Here is a 13,418-nt window from a genome sequence, read left to right on the forward strand (position 1 = left end):
GGTCGCACGGTTCGCACATCCCTTGCGGCGGCCCTGTGCGTATGTATGCGTATATATGTATGTATACTAAATATAGTAATAATGCACATATATATATGCCTTAGGTTTTTACCGGCATGTTATCAACCATTAATATGTGTGCAGACAAAAAAAAAAAAAAAAAAAAAAAAAAAAAAAAAAAATTTTGTCCCTCTGTCTGGGCCCCCCCCCTGTCGGGCCCTAGGCACGTGCCTAGTCTGCCTTTGCGTTAATCCGGCTCTGGTTAGGCCTAAAGTCAATTCAGAGCATCTTCCAAGGAACACCATACCCTGACCTACCCTGGAGCTTTGGAGTATATAATTGGCCTAATAAGTTAATAGGACCGGTGTGGTCCACTCACTTATTATTTCTAGGCAAATGAAGGAGATAAAAGCTTTGGAGTTGACATCAGGTATTTGGCATTGGGCACCTGTTTGACTGGAGATACTATTATTAAATAAAAGAAGGCCATCACCTTGAGCCCGAAAAAAGCCCAAAACATATAAGTGGGAGAACCAAAAACCTTAGCTGTGCAAGCTAATGGTAGCTTTCAAGACATTGAAAACCAGATAAAACATCTAAAACAGCCTTCCAGGTTCTGTAATGTTGGGCCACAGTCCTATGTGAACATGGGAAGCCTTTATTTGAACCTTTGACCAGCCTTGATTTTTTTACAGTACAGCTGACTGCATGGTTGAAACAAAGGGACCTCCATAATGACTCAAAGCCCGAGCAGGATTTGCATTTACGGCCCTTCGGTGATAAGGAATAGCCCCCTCATTGGGTATGGACCCCAAACCGCAGGGGGGGGGGGGGGGGGGGGGCGCAGTCGCAGCCTGGGCCCAGCTATAAAGAGCAGGCTCCCCCCTCTCTCTTTCTCGCTTTCTCATTTTCTCTTTTCCCTCCTCTCTTGCTCCCAAGGTCTCTTCTACCTCTGACCTGTCCAGGTCCCATGGAGTTCTCTGTGAGCTATGACAAAGGCCACAGCTCCTATTTTAGCAGAAAGAGCTACTAGCTATGGGCCAGCTTCCTCCATGATCGTGACCGAAGAAGCGTCTGGTTGCCATGGAATGGCAACCATAGTCTGGAGCGTTGCAACAAGTGACCCACGAATGTTCCGAACCCCAGATGAGCCAAACCAGGGACCCTTGCATGCCTCTACGTGAACGGAGCTGATGGAGGCCCAGCTGCTGTGCCCATGCATTCCCCTCATCCACACTGAGATGAGGAGAGCAGGAGAGAGAGAGCCGCTCTTATCAGGATCACCTGCGGACGGTAACAACCCAGCTGTTCACCAAGGAATGCTGACCGGCCAGACCAAACCACCTTTTTCTACAAACTACAAAGATCCACGTAAGAGGCTGTTTTGTGTCTGGGCTGAGAAACATTTAACACATTTAAAAATCGTAGTTTTGCGTTGTGAGCTGGACCGCTGATCCCATCACAACTGTGTTTATTAGTTTAAGTGTGTTTTTTTTAATTTATTGTTTGTCTACTGTTGCATCCACGTTGCTGGATCTTGATGACATGTTCTTCAACAACAGAAAACAAAGCCCTTCCTCATTTCCCAGTCGAATGACCAGAGCACACATGTGAAGTTAGTTTCACATTGGTGCGGTCTCTGTGTGGGAAACATCAGAAGAACTTGGTTTTCTGGTAGTGAGAACTTATTCTAGTGTCTTGGCTTTGACTCTTCTCTCATCCTCTCCTACTAACCCACTCTTATCTTGGTCATAAAGCCTCCGAGTTTGTTTTCACTGGATGAGACGAAATCTCATCCGCCATTTTGAATCACGCGAGGCTCAATCACCACGTGACTTTGTCAGCCATCTTGTCTTTTGCCTCACCACGTGTAGGAACAGCCAACAGTGTTAATACATTCTGATTAATTTGAATGAGAGAAGTTGTTTGTGTTTTTTGTATGCATATTTGTCACAGCTGCTGGTGCCAAAGGTCTGTGCTCGGACTCCTTCCTTCACTGTTACTCTGTAACGCCACCCCTGGCAACAGGCTGGCACGTAAGGAATAACAGCTATTTTGAGACTGATTTTGCTTATAGTTATTATTTTCCTGATAAGTCAGGTGGTGCCCCGTTTTGATTAATTAATTTTGATAAGTAATCTACTTTATTAATTATTAATAATTATCGAAAGACAATTATTAATAACTTTTTAATAACTGAACCAGCACCCCCTTTCTGGCACAACAGTAATCAGATTCTTCGGACAGACGAACCAAGATAAACTTGCACCAAAAAGACAGGAAGGGGTATGTATGGGGAAGGAGAGGACCAGCTCAAGATCGAAAGTTAACCACATCATGTGCCAGACATGATGGTGGTAGCAGTTTTATGGCATGACTGACAATGGAGCAGACTGTCTGCTGTCTGTTGATGATATGACTGCATTCATCCGAATGCTACAAATGCTGATGGGGCAATGTGTTACAATGTAGATGGATAATGAACACAAACATACTGCAAAAGTAACTCTCATTTTTTTTTTTTTTTTATATTTTTATTGATTTTTGTTTTAAGGTAAGAAAACATGGCAAGGAAATATAAGAACACCATATTCTACGCAGAACACACTGAGCAGGAATTCACACACGATGAAGCAAAATGAGTAAACAAATATAAGGAAGGGGAAAGAGAGAAGAGAAAAAAAAAAAAAAAAGGGGGAAGACTGTTAACAGTTGAATGGGTACGTGACCATAAATCCAGGCAGTGAGGTGTTATAAACAACATTCTGCTTGGTTCAAACTCAGGTATCGGCTTCTCTAGGGATATATGTCCATATAAGACCGTAGAGGCCTCTCTGCAAAGTCTGTGCACGCTCTGTTCCAATATAGTCCAAGAATGGGTCCCAAATTTTATGAAACAATGATGGTTTGTCCTTAAGCCAGTAGGTCGTGGCTTCCAGAGGGATGAGTTTCAATATACTTTGTCGCCACTGTGAAAGCGTAGGAGGTTTGTCAGAAATCCACTGACGTAAAACGCACCTTCTGACACCAAAAGTACATCGAGCAGTTTTACCAAGTGGGGTTTAAGATTCAGAGTAGAATGTAATCCAAGGATACAGGAAATTGGTTTAAGACCTAGATTATTACCAAATACTACAGAAATTTCATCAGAGACCTTTCCCCAGAAACTTTTGATAAAGGGACAATCAAAAATACAGTGAAAGTAAGACCCATCAGAAACCTTGCATTTGTTACAAAATTGGGAAAATATAGGATTAAATTTATTCCGTAACACTGGTGTAATCTGGAGCCTATGAATTATTCTAAACTGTAACTCCTTGACCTTGTTGGTTGACAAACAACCAGATGAGCTCAACCAAACACCTTCCCATTCATCATCTGAGATTGTTATGCCCAGGTCAGCCTCCCAGAGTAATTTAAGATGACCCATGCCCTCTGCTGGTGGGAACAAAGCATTGTAAAACCTGGTAGTCAATTTTCGGGGCTCGGGATCTTGTAAGACTTCTTCTACAGGAGAGCGAGAGAACCCACTCGGGTGTAGCCTTACTTTTGAGGAGACAAAACTACGGACCTGCAGGTACCTGAAAAAGTGTTTGTTGGGAAGGTCATACTGCTCCTTGAGCTGGTTAAAAGATTTAAGAGCACCGTTAGCCACCAAGTCCTCTATAGTACATATACCCTTCTCAGACCACAAAAGAAATGCACGGTCCTCGAGACCAGGGGGAAAATCCGGGTTCAGATGAATGGGGGTGAGGAGAGAGAGGGAATCGCTCTGAGTCCCTATCTTCCTAATAGTTCTCCATACCTTTAACGTGTTCTGAAGAATAAGGTTGCCCTTTACTTTGTCTGAGACCCACTTTTTAGTAACATATAAAGTGTTACAAAGAGGAATTGGATCGAGGGGAGCGGCCTCCAAACTAAGCCACGTGGACCGGGGGTCATTTCTAAACCATTCCCAGAAATACCGACAAAGACAAGCCAATTGGTAATATTTAATGTTCGGCAGGGCCAACCCACCCTCTCCAGGACGGTACTGCAGCTTTTGTAATTTCAATCTGGCCCGTTTGTTTTTCCATAAAAAGGAAGATAAAGAGCCATTTAAACTGGAGAGTGATTTTCTAGTCAAAAGGACTGGGATCATTTGGAAAATATAAAGCAGACGAGGAAGTATGTTCATTTTAAACAAGTTCACCCTACCTAGAAAAGATAACGGGAGATTAGTCCAGCGTGCGAGATCATCCTTAATTTTACGGATTAATGGTATGAAATTGGCTTTATACAAACCTGAAAAGGAGGGAGTAATATATACACCAAGGTAAACAAACCCAGAAGGTGACCATCGAAAAGGGGCCGAACTAGATGGCGTCCAGGGGGTATTAAGTGTTAGGGGCATAGCCTCTGACTTTGAATAATTAATCTTGTAGCCTGAGAACCGGCCAAAATTTTTAATAATCTCAACAACTCTGGTAATAGAGACCTTGGGGTTACTTAAAAAGAGCAGAACGTCATCAGCATAAAGAGAAATTTTATGGTTTTGGGGACCTACACTGACACCAGTCACCAAAGGGTCACTCCTAATCGCCTCTGCCAAAGGCTCTATGGCGAGCGCAAACAATAGGGGGGAGATTGGACAGCCCTGGCGAGTGCCGCGCCCAACTAAGAATGCAGGGGACTTCCAACCATTTGTAAGAACGGATGCCCGAGGGGAATCATACAAAAGAGAGATCCATTTAATAAAATTATCGCCCAAGTCAAATTTGGAAAGGACGTTCAGTAAATATGGCCACTCGACTCTGTCAAACGCCTTTTCCGCGTCAAGAGAGACTACGACAGCCTTAGTTTTTAACTCTGTGCCATACTGAATAAGGTTCAGCAGTCTCCTAACATTATTACAGGAATTACGTCCTAAAATAAAACCAGTCTGGTCCATTGAGATGAGGTCAGGAAGGATACATTCTAATCTTTTCGCCAGGATTTTAGCTAAAAGTTTTCTATCTACATCAAGCAGAGCGATTGGTCTGTACGAGGAGCAATCCTTTGGTGGTCTGCCCTTCTTCAGAATGAGTGAGATGTTAGTGTCCATCATAGTACCTGGGAGATGGCCAGAATCAAATGAATAGTTCAGCATTTTAAGCAAGGGATCAACTAATAGACTCTGAAAAGATTTAAAAAACTCGGGTGTAGTAACTCTCATTTAATGACAAAAAAAAAAAACGAAGGCCGAAAGACCCACAAACAAGCAGACACTCCAGACTTCAAGCTGTCATTTACTGCAATGGCACACTTATTTCACTCTGTTCAAATGTTTTTGTTCCTGTGAAAATGGAGGTTTGTCTCCAAAAGTGTATTATTTAGTTATTCTTAAATAGTAAATGCCATATTTTTGTGAATCCTCTCAAATACGTGCTAAAAGTCTAAACTCTTATCACACATTGATAGTTTATTTAAAATCCACTGTGGTGCTGTAAGAAGCCAAAACAATAAATCCTCTGTCATATTCACATAAATGTCATATAGCAATTGTGCAATAGTTGAGCAAGGCTTCTTGAGAAAGCAAGTCTTCACTGCACTTCGCTGTCACGCCAGATAAGATGACTGTACAAATAGTTAGTTTAAACTTTGAGTAATCTGAATGTGTAATGTTTCTTCAGAACTCACTTTGAAACGTATTTCTTTGCAGCCTTGTGCACATACGTGTGTGCGTGTGAATGCCGGTGTCCATGGGTTTTGTCAGCTCTTAAACTCACATAATGACTCATGTGAAACATCCACTTTCTGGGAATTATTTGGTTATACAGTTTGTGAGAAAGTGAGCAACCCCTCCCCTTCTCACCTGACTTTTTTTTAATGTGTGTGGCAGAGTGGAGGATTGGGCGTGGTCTGCGGGGGAGCAGCACACAGGTGTGCCTGGTTCTGCTAATTGGAGCCCACCTGTGTCCAATCAACCTCTCCACCCTGCCTGGGGTTATAAACAGCGGCTGGATACCAGAAAGGGAGTCTGCTGAATGGAGGAAGCTTGCTGAGAGGCTGTGCCTTCTTTTTTGCAATGCTGATTTTGCCCTCCGCCTGTATGTGTTTTTACTACATGGAATAAAAAGCCTTATTTTTTTGGCATTCTACGCTCTGCAAGGTTCTTTTTACACCTCATCAACCAGCTCCAGTTTTGCCTTGTCCCCTTGTACGTGGGGAGGCCGCTCTGGTTCCTCACATTTGGTGTCAGGAGTGGGATCTTTGGCGCCACCTGAAAAACTGGAGAGAAGAGGTGGGAAGCGACGCCGTGGGTTTGGCGGAGTCTGGGAGACCCGGTGACCAGCAGGAGTCTGGGAGACCCAGTGACCAGCAGGAGTCTGGGAGACCCGGTGACCAGGAGGAGTCTGGGAGACCCGGTGACCAGCAGGAGTCTGGGAGACCCGGTGACCAGCAGGAGTCTGGGAGACCCGGTGACCAGCAGGAGTCTGGGAGACCCGGTGACCAGCAGGAGTCTGGGAGACCCGGTGACCAGCAGGAGTCTGGGAGACCCGGTGACCAGGAGGAGGTCTGTAACCGGCAGGATGCGTCCTCGGATACCGGGAGGAAGCGTCCTCGGATACCGGGAGGAAGCGGCCGGCAACCGGAGGAAATGGCCGTTTTCCGGTCTCGCAACGGGGTTGGCGAGACTCCAGAGGGGGAGGGAACTGTGAGAAAGTGAGCAACCCCTCCCCTTCTCACCTGACTTTTTTTTAATGTGTGTGGCAGAGTGGAGGATTGGGCGTGGTCTGCGGGGGAGCAGCACACAGGTGTGCCTGGTTCTGCTAATTGGAGCCCACCTGTGTCCAATCAACCTCTCCACCCTGCCTGGGGTTATAAACAGCGGCTGGATACCAGAAAGGGAGTCTGCTGAATGGAGGAAGCTTGCTGAGAGGCTGTGCCTTCTTTTTTGCAATGCTGATTTTGCCCTCCGCCTGTATGTGTTTTTACTACATGGAATAAAAAGCCTTATTTTTTTGGCATTCTACGCTCTGCAAGGTTCTTTTTACACCTCATCAACCAGCTCCAGTTTTGCCTTGTCCCCTTGTACGTGGGGAGGCCGCTCTGGTTCCTCACACAGTTATACAGTAGGGGGCAGTTGTTTGAACTTGTTTCTGCTGGTGCTTGCGAGACACTCCCACTAGAACTTGCATGTATAAAGAGAAATCGGAGGTGACAAGCTCCATCCTGGCATCAGCTCTTCAGAGGAACATCTTACTTTCATCTAGAAGGGTGAGACAGGAGCAGCTTTTTTATCAGGTTCATCAACAGGTGGATAACATAATCATTACTAAACACTCTCTTTTCCTCCAACAGGATTCATTCAGCTTTCTAGAGTGAAAATGAATAGATATAAAGTGACTGTTTTCACTACCAACGGTGTAGCTGCAACCACGTTAAACAATGTCTTCGTTAAACTGGTGGGGACAAAAGGTGAAAGCAAACGCACGTGGCTCCGGAATTTGAAAGGGTCGTTAGCTTTCACCCAAGGATCTGTAAGTCTGGAAGATTAATTTCTGTATTTATTTGTATGACATGCTTCCTTATGAAGACTTGGATGTAAAAAAAAAGAGGATATGTGGCCCTGAAAGGATTCTGAAGCGAAAAAACATCAGACAATCAGTCACTTCGCCATTCGTTTCATTGTCATCATATCATGCATTCATTGTATTTCTCAGCATTTGCTGTTTAAATACACATTTGCTGTCTTGTAATGGTTTTTTTTTCCAAATATTTCTGTCACTATTTTAGGTTTCATGTTTTAGCGTGTGGTGCTGCACCTCCATTGGAAAACTGCTGTTGATAGAAATAGACAAACAGGCTCTCCTGTTGTTCCCACAAGACTCGTGGTTCCCAGCCAAAGTAGAAGTCGAATCTCCGGAGGGACACACCTACAAATTTCCCATCTACCGCTGGATCACTGACTGTAAAGTGCATCGCTTCAGAGAAGCAACAGGTTTGAGGAAATGTTCTTTCTGCATGCTGGTCGCTGAAAACAGACGATATAAAAACTAGAAACCTGCACCATATACTGTAAATAAATATATCAATATGTACCGTCAGACAGTTTAAACCTTTTCATTGATGTGCTTTTTTTTCCCAGCTCTGAGAGTCTTTGATGACAACCATCATCTTGGTAGGTACACTCGGCAGCAGGAGCTTACACAGCGAGAGGAAGATTATCGGTGAGTGCTCAGACTTTTTACAATCAAAAACTAAAGATAAAGACACCAGGATTTAAAAAATAACAATGAAAACAAAAAAAAACAAATCAAGTGTATTGTATTTGCACACTTTGAAATAAAACTTAACATGTATTTCTTTAACTTTTTCAGTTGGGATGTATACATGGAGGGAATACCCCACTGCATCAAGGCAGATAGTCCCCTTTCACTGCCTTGTGAGGTCCTTTTCTCCTTCACCAAGTCCAAAGAGTTTGCCTTCACTGCAGTCTCAGGGTGACGTCTTTGTAACCTATCACACATCTGTCTATTTATCTTTTTGACTTATCTGTAAAATTATTCAAAATACATCATTAACATGTTTTTTTTTCTTTAACTTCCTCTAGACTGACAGAGCTGAAGCTGAAGGGACTGTCTGATTGTAAGAAGAACTGGACCGATATTGATGACATCAATCGAGTGTTTTGCTGTAAACGTACCGACATATCAGGTAATGCCAGGTTATGAAACTTAGCCAATAATATCAAAATGTGCACATGCCACTTTTGATTTAGGCTCTGAAGAGTGCTTTTGAACCCCCTTTCTAGTTTCTCTGGAGAGCCCCATATTGTTAGGAATTGTCAACCCCGGTAAAACTAAATTGGCTATATGGGTGGAACAAGCAAGCCAAAAAGATGGCGGAAAAACGCTTGTCTCACCTCAGTCACCACTAGTTAGCTATTTTAGCTCACCTGGGGTAACTTATGCTAATTTATGTTGCTAAAGAGTTTCAACTTCTAAACTCAGCTGTAAGTGGTTGAAATCTCTTCTGAAAGACCTAATGTCTGTATGGGTCTAAATCCACTTAAGGTGTTATATTTTGAAAATTTACTGACTTCTCAATTCCATTCTGATGACAAACTTTTAACAACCATCTGGTAAGTACCATATTTTGGTAAAACCCTTTTCATTGAAAGATATATTCATTTTGATGTTGGATGTGAGTGAGAATGCGTGTGTCCTTGAAGTGCATTTTTAGCAGAGCAGTGCGCTGACGGTTGCCTCTGGAATGGTTCTGACCTGCTCCACAGCAGCTGGAGCAGCACTGCCAGTCCACTCACATTCCACGTTGTCACACCTGGCTTAGGTGGAGGTAGTGTAACCCCTCAACACTAGACACTCCATAAGTAAGGGATGGCAGACAGACACAATGGGGCAAGGTTCACGGAGATTTATTTCTACCAGTACAAAGTACCGTATTTTCGCGACCATAAGGCGCACATTTTTTTTAATTTTTTTTTTTAAATGTGCCGGGCGCCTTAAGAAACGGTGCGCCGTGTCTATTAGCTGAATTACGGTAATGTAAGGCCGGCCACCATGAGAACGGTAAAGGGAGAAGGGGGCGGGTGAAGCCCCTATGAGTTGCGACGTGAATGAGACCATCCACTGAGCTGATTAATGCGGAAACAGATGATGAAAACTTTTAAGGATTTGCTTGATGTGTAAAGTGAAATAAAATACAATCAAACTAAGTTTTGCTCCAGCTCTATTTAAATAAGCACACTTGTTCTGCAGCGCGTGTGTGTTTTGCATGTCGGAACCGAGCATGCACCTGCCGTGGGTTTGCGGGGTCCGATCGCTGCATCCCCGCGGCAGATCCGGCTGAAATGCCGGTGCTCTTTCCCCGGGAGCCCCTGCTACAAGTCCATGTGGGCTCCTCCGGCCCCGGCCGGTCGGAACCGTCCACGTTCCCCGGTTAAAGCCGCGGTGATGGGCGCTGCTGCAGCCCCACTTCCTGGTTCCCAAAGCGGTCCGATGACCTGGTTCCCGGCCGCTTTGCGAGAAGGGATTTCTGAGGTATGTCTCAGGTCGGATCAGCTTCACCCTCCGAGATTTGCAGCCAAATCTGTCGGTTACAAACCCGGTACCGGATCTCCGACATGCAAGTGCCACATAAATAAGTATGCGTGTGTTCGCGGCGCGAAACACACACATGCTTATTTATGTGGCGCTTGCCTGCCGCGCTGATGGACAGAAACTGTATGGGGATTTTTAAAAGAAAAACTTTGCATAAGACGTTTCCAGCCGGAGTCATTATAAGGGCCAATGAAAAGAGGTGGCTGGATGAAGGGATGATGATCAAGTGGCCGAGACAGGTCTGGAAATTCGGACTGGCGCAGCTGAATCAGCGGAGCGGAGCTCCTGTCGGATACAACCCGGTACCAGATCCCGACAGCGCGTGTGTGTGAGCGGGACCAGCGCGGGGGAGAGGACCGGGACCCGGGACCCGGTTCAGCGCGGGGGAGCAGACGGGGAGCGGACCCGGTCCAGCGCGGGGGGGGGCGGAGCGGAGCGGGACCCGGGACCGCCGCGGTCGGGATCCGCAGCACAATGGGGTATAAAAGGTTTATTTAATCTTGTGCTTGCCTGCCACGCTGATGGACAGAAACTGCCGGCTATGGTGATTTTTAAAAGAAAAGCGTTGCCGAGACTTTTCCAGCCAGAGTGAAATGAAAAGGGCTGGATGGATGAGGAGATGATCGGGTGGCTGAGACAGGTTTATGTGCAGCGCCCCGGTGGTTTTTTTTAATTCTTTAATGCAGAAACAGAATATGAACCTTTTGAAGGGTTTGATTGATGTGAAAAGTGAAATAAAATATCAAACTAAGTTTTGCTTCCGCTCTATTTTTAGCGCGTGTGTATTTTGCAATGCGTGTGTGTGCAGCTCCGTCTCCGTAGACGGCGCCTTTTGGGTCGGTGCGCCGTATGTGTGTTTTAAAACCAAAAATGACACACAAAACTGAGGGTGCGCCTTTCCACACAGTGCGCCATATGGTCATGAAAATACGGTAGGCTATTTATTTTACTTCGGGGGGGTCCCAACAGGCCTGTGGTGAAAACAAAAATACCATTAAAAGCAAAGTACAAATAAGCAGTACATTAACCCAAATAGAAACACACAAACAAGCACATTAAAAAAAGAAAAATGTAGAAGCCATGGTTACAATGAAAAATCAACTTCTCATGCAAACCAACTCACAGCAGCAGCAGGGCAAAAAGTAGAAGTGAGGGTTTCACCTTCATTTAAACCCACAGCAGTATTTATCACTAAAAACAAATACACAGAAAAATTTTACTTGGTTTGCTCCTATTGCATTCCTCACTGAAGGTGTACTCCAATTGGCAGCAATCAAAGATATTTAACTAGGTCAAATTTGGCCGCGACCTCTTAGGCCCAGGAAATGTTTAATTTTATTCTTTATTTCATTCAAAAAAATAAAATAATTCAATACAAATACAAATACAAATGTTCTTAAATTGTGAATGAAAAGGGAGCAGAAAGAAGAGGAATCTTATCTGATCTGCCCCTTTTTCCAAGAAATAACTTCACAAATAACATAAATTAAAAATACTAATAATAAAAAACAACAACTAAGTGAATAAAAAAACTAAAATAAAATAAAAATAAAATAAAATTACCGCCGCCTATGGGTATGTCAATCAAACTCAACTAACATATTTCATTATATTTACTTAACATACAGGCTTTAATTGTACTTTTGAATGTAATGTTTGATTTGGATTCTTTGTTTTCTTTATTCAGATTGTTCCATAAACTGATTCCTTTCACAGAAACACAACGTTCCATCAATTTTGTCCTGCATCTTGGTTTTTTAAAAATCTCTGTTCCTTTTAAGTCATACTTGCTTTCTCTTTTTTCAAATCTTTTCTGAATGTTGATTGGTAAAGTTTTGAACTAACAGTAAGAAAAACAAACATTAACAAAAAGAATGTTCAGTCAAGGTGGATGTAATGAGTAGCAGTTAGGACTAAGGGCCAATCCCAATACACCCCCTACTCACTACCACTAGCCCTCACTCACTACCACTAGCCCTCAAAATCCACAAGGGCCACAAGGGGTAGGGCCCTTGTAATCTTCCCTAGGGATTGGGACACCACTTGCTACATCACTGCGTGGTTTACATTCGGGTACGTAAGCGACTGCGTAGTTACGTTCACACCATATCAGGAAGCTGAGAGCTAAAAGCAAGCTAGAAGCTGTAGCGCTGTTAATATGCCACTTTATTAAGTTTTAAAAGGAACCCTGGCTATTAAGACATGTAGTCCCTAATTAGCCACAATTATTCTCTTATACTAAAATATGTTGTTAGAAACACATAAAATAATCTAATTGCTTTAAAAATCTACAATGTTTATCACATATTTTGACCTGCGGGAGGCGCCATGTTTTACCTGCGCAAGGCATTCTGGGGGCGATGACGTAGAGCAGTGGCTCTGGGAAGATAAGCCGCGTTAGTTTAACTGGGACAGGTATCTAAAACATAGATGAGCAGCATCTCCCGGCCGTGGAGGCTGACGAGGGAGCCCATAAGACGTCTCGGTTCAGGCAAACTGGATCAAAGTTCTGTGATGCACGGGAGATCTGCAAAAATGATCAATGTCGTGCACATCTTACAGTGCATTAGGCTCCTGCGTAGACGGCGGCTCCTGCGTAGACGGCGTAGCCGGGGCTTTAGAGCCTGCAGCGCACCGCCATCCGCTCTCCGCTCTGCGCTCTCCGCTCTGGCCGGGATGGAGACGCCACTGGGCAGGAGGCACGTTTGGGTGGGCATAGCCCACCCCTGCCCCCCCTAAAACCGGCTTCGGTGCTGGGTGATGACAGACCAGAGGCTGAGGGGACTGGCCCGGGACTTTGACGAAACGGGAGGCGCAGACTTCGCTTCAAATAGGCAAGAACATCTTTATTTAATTTAATGACACCAGATCTGGCTGGGGTTTTTATTGTAGCATCGGTTATCTGCTAGTTGAAACGTGTGGTCGGTTAGTCTATCTGAGTTTTATGGTGTTCTTATAGTTCATGCTGTATGGTGCGGCACTTTTTTTTTTTTTTTTTTACTTTTTTGTAGGTGCGCCGTCACCTTAATGTTTAGCTGTGTTTTGATCTGTGTTTCTGGTGCGCCGTCACCTGTTTAGCTGTGTTTTCATCTGTTTCTGGGTGTCAAAACAGTGGACGGGGGTTAGCAGGTGCCACCGTCTGACGTCACTACCCAGAATCACTACAACAATGGCGACCTACATGTTAAATTATATTTTCAAATTTTATAAAAACGAAGACATCAAAAAGGTTTTTTATATCACATTGTTATAATTGATACCAACATTTATCTTTTAAGACCTACATGTCTTAATAGCCAGGGTTCCTTTTAATATTTTTTCAGGCGTAAAAGT

General features: G+C 44.1%; 1 pseudogene; it reads left to right on the forward strand.

Moving 5' to 3' along the window:
- Window positions 1-13,418, forward strand: part of LOC133445028 (polyunsaturated fatty acid lipoxygenase ALOX15B-like) — a 33,484-nt pseudogene that overhangs the window by 10,541 nt on the left and 9,525 nt on the right.

This window comes from Cololabis saira, chromosome 1 (assembly GCF_033807715.1).
Source record: "Cololabis saira isolate AMF1-May2022 chromosome 1, fColSai1.1, whole genome shotgun sequence".
Lineage (NCBI taxonomy): Eukaryota > Metazoa > Chordata > Actinopteri > Beloniformes > Belonidae > Cololabis > Cololabis saira.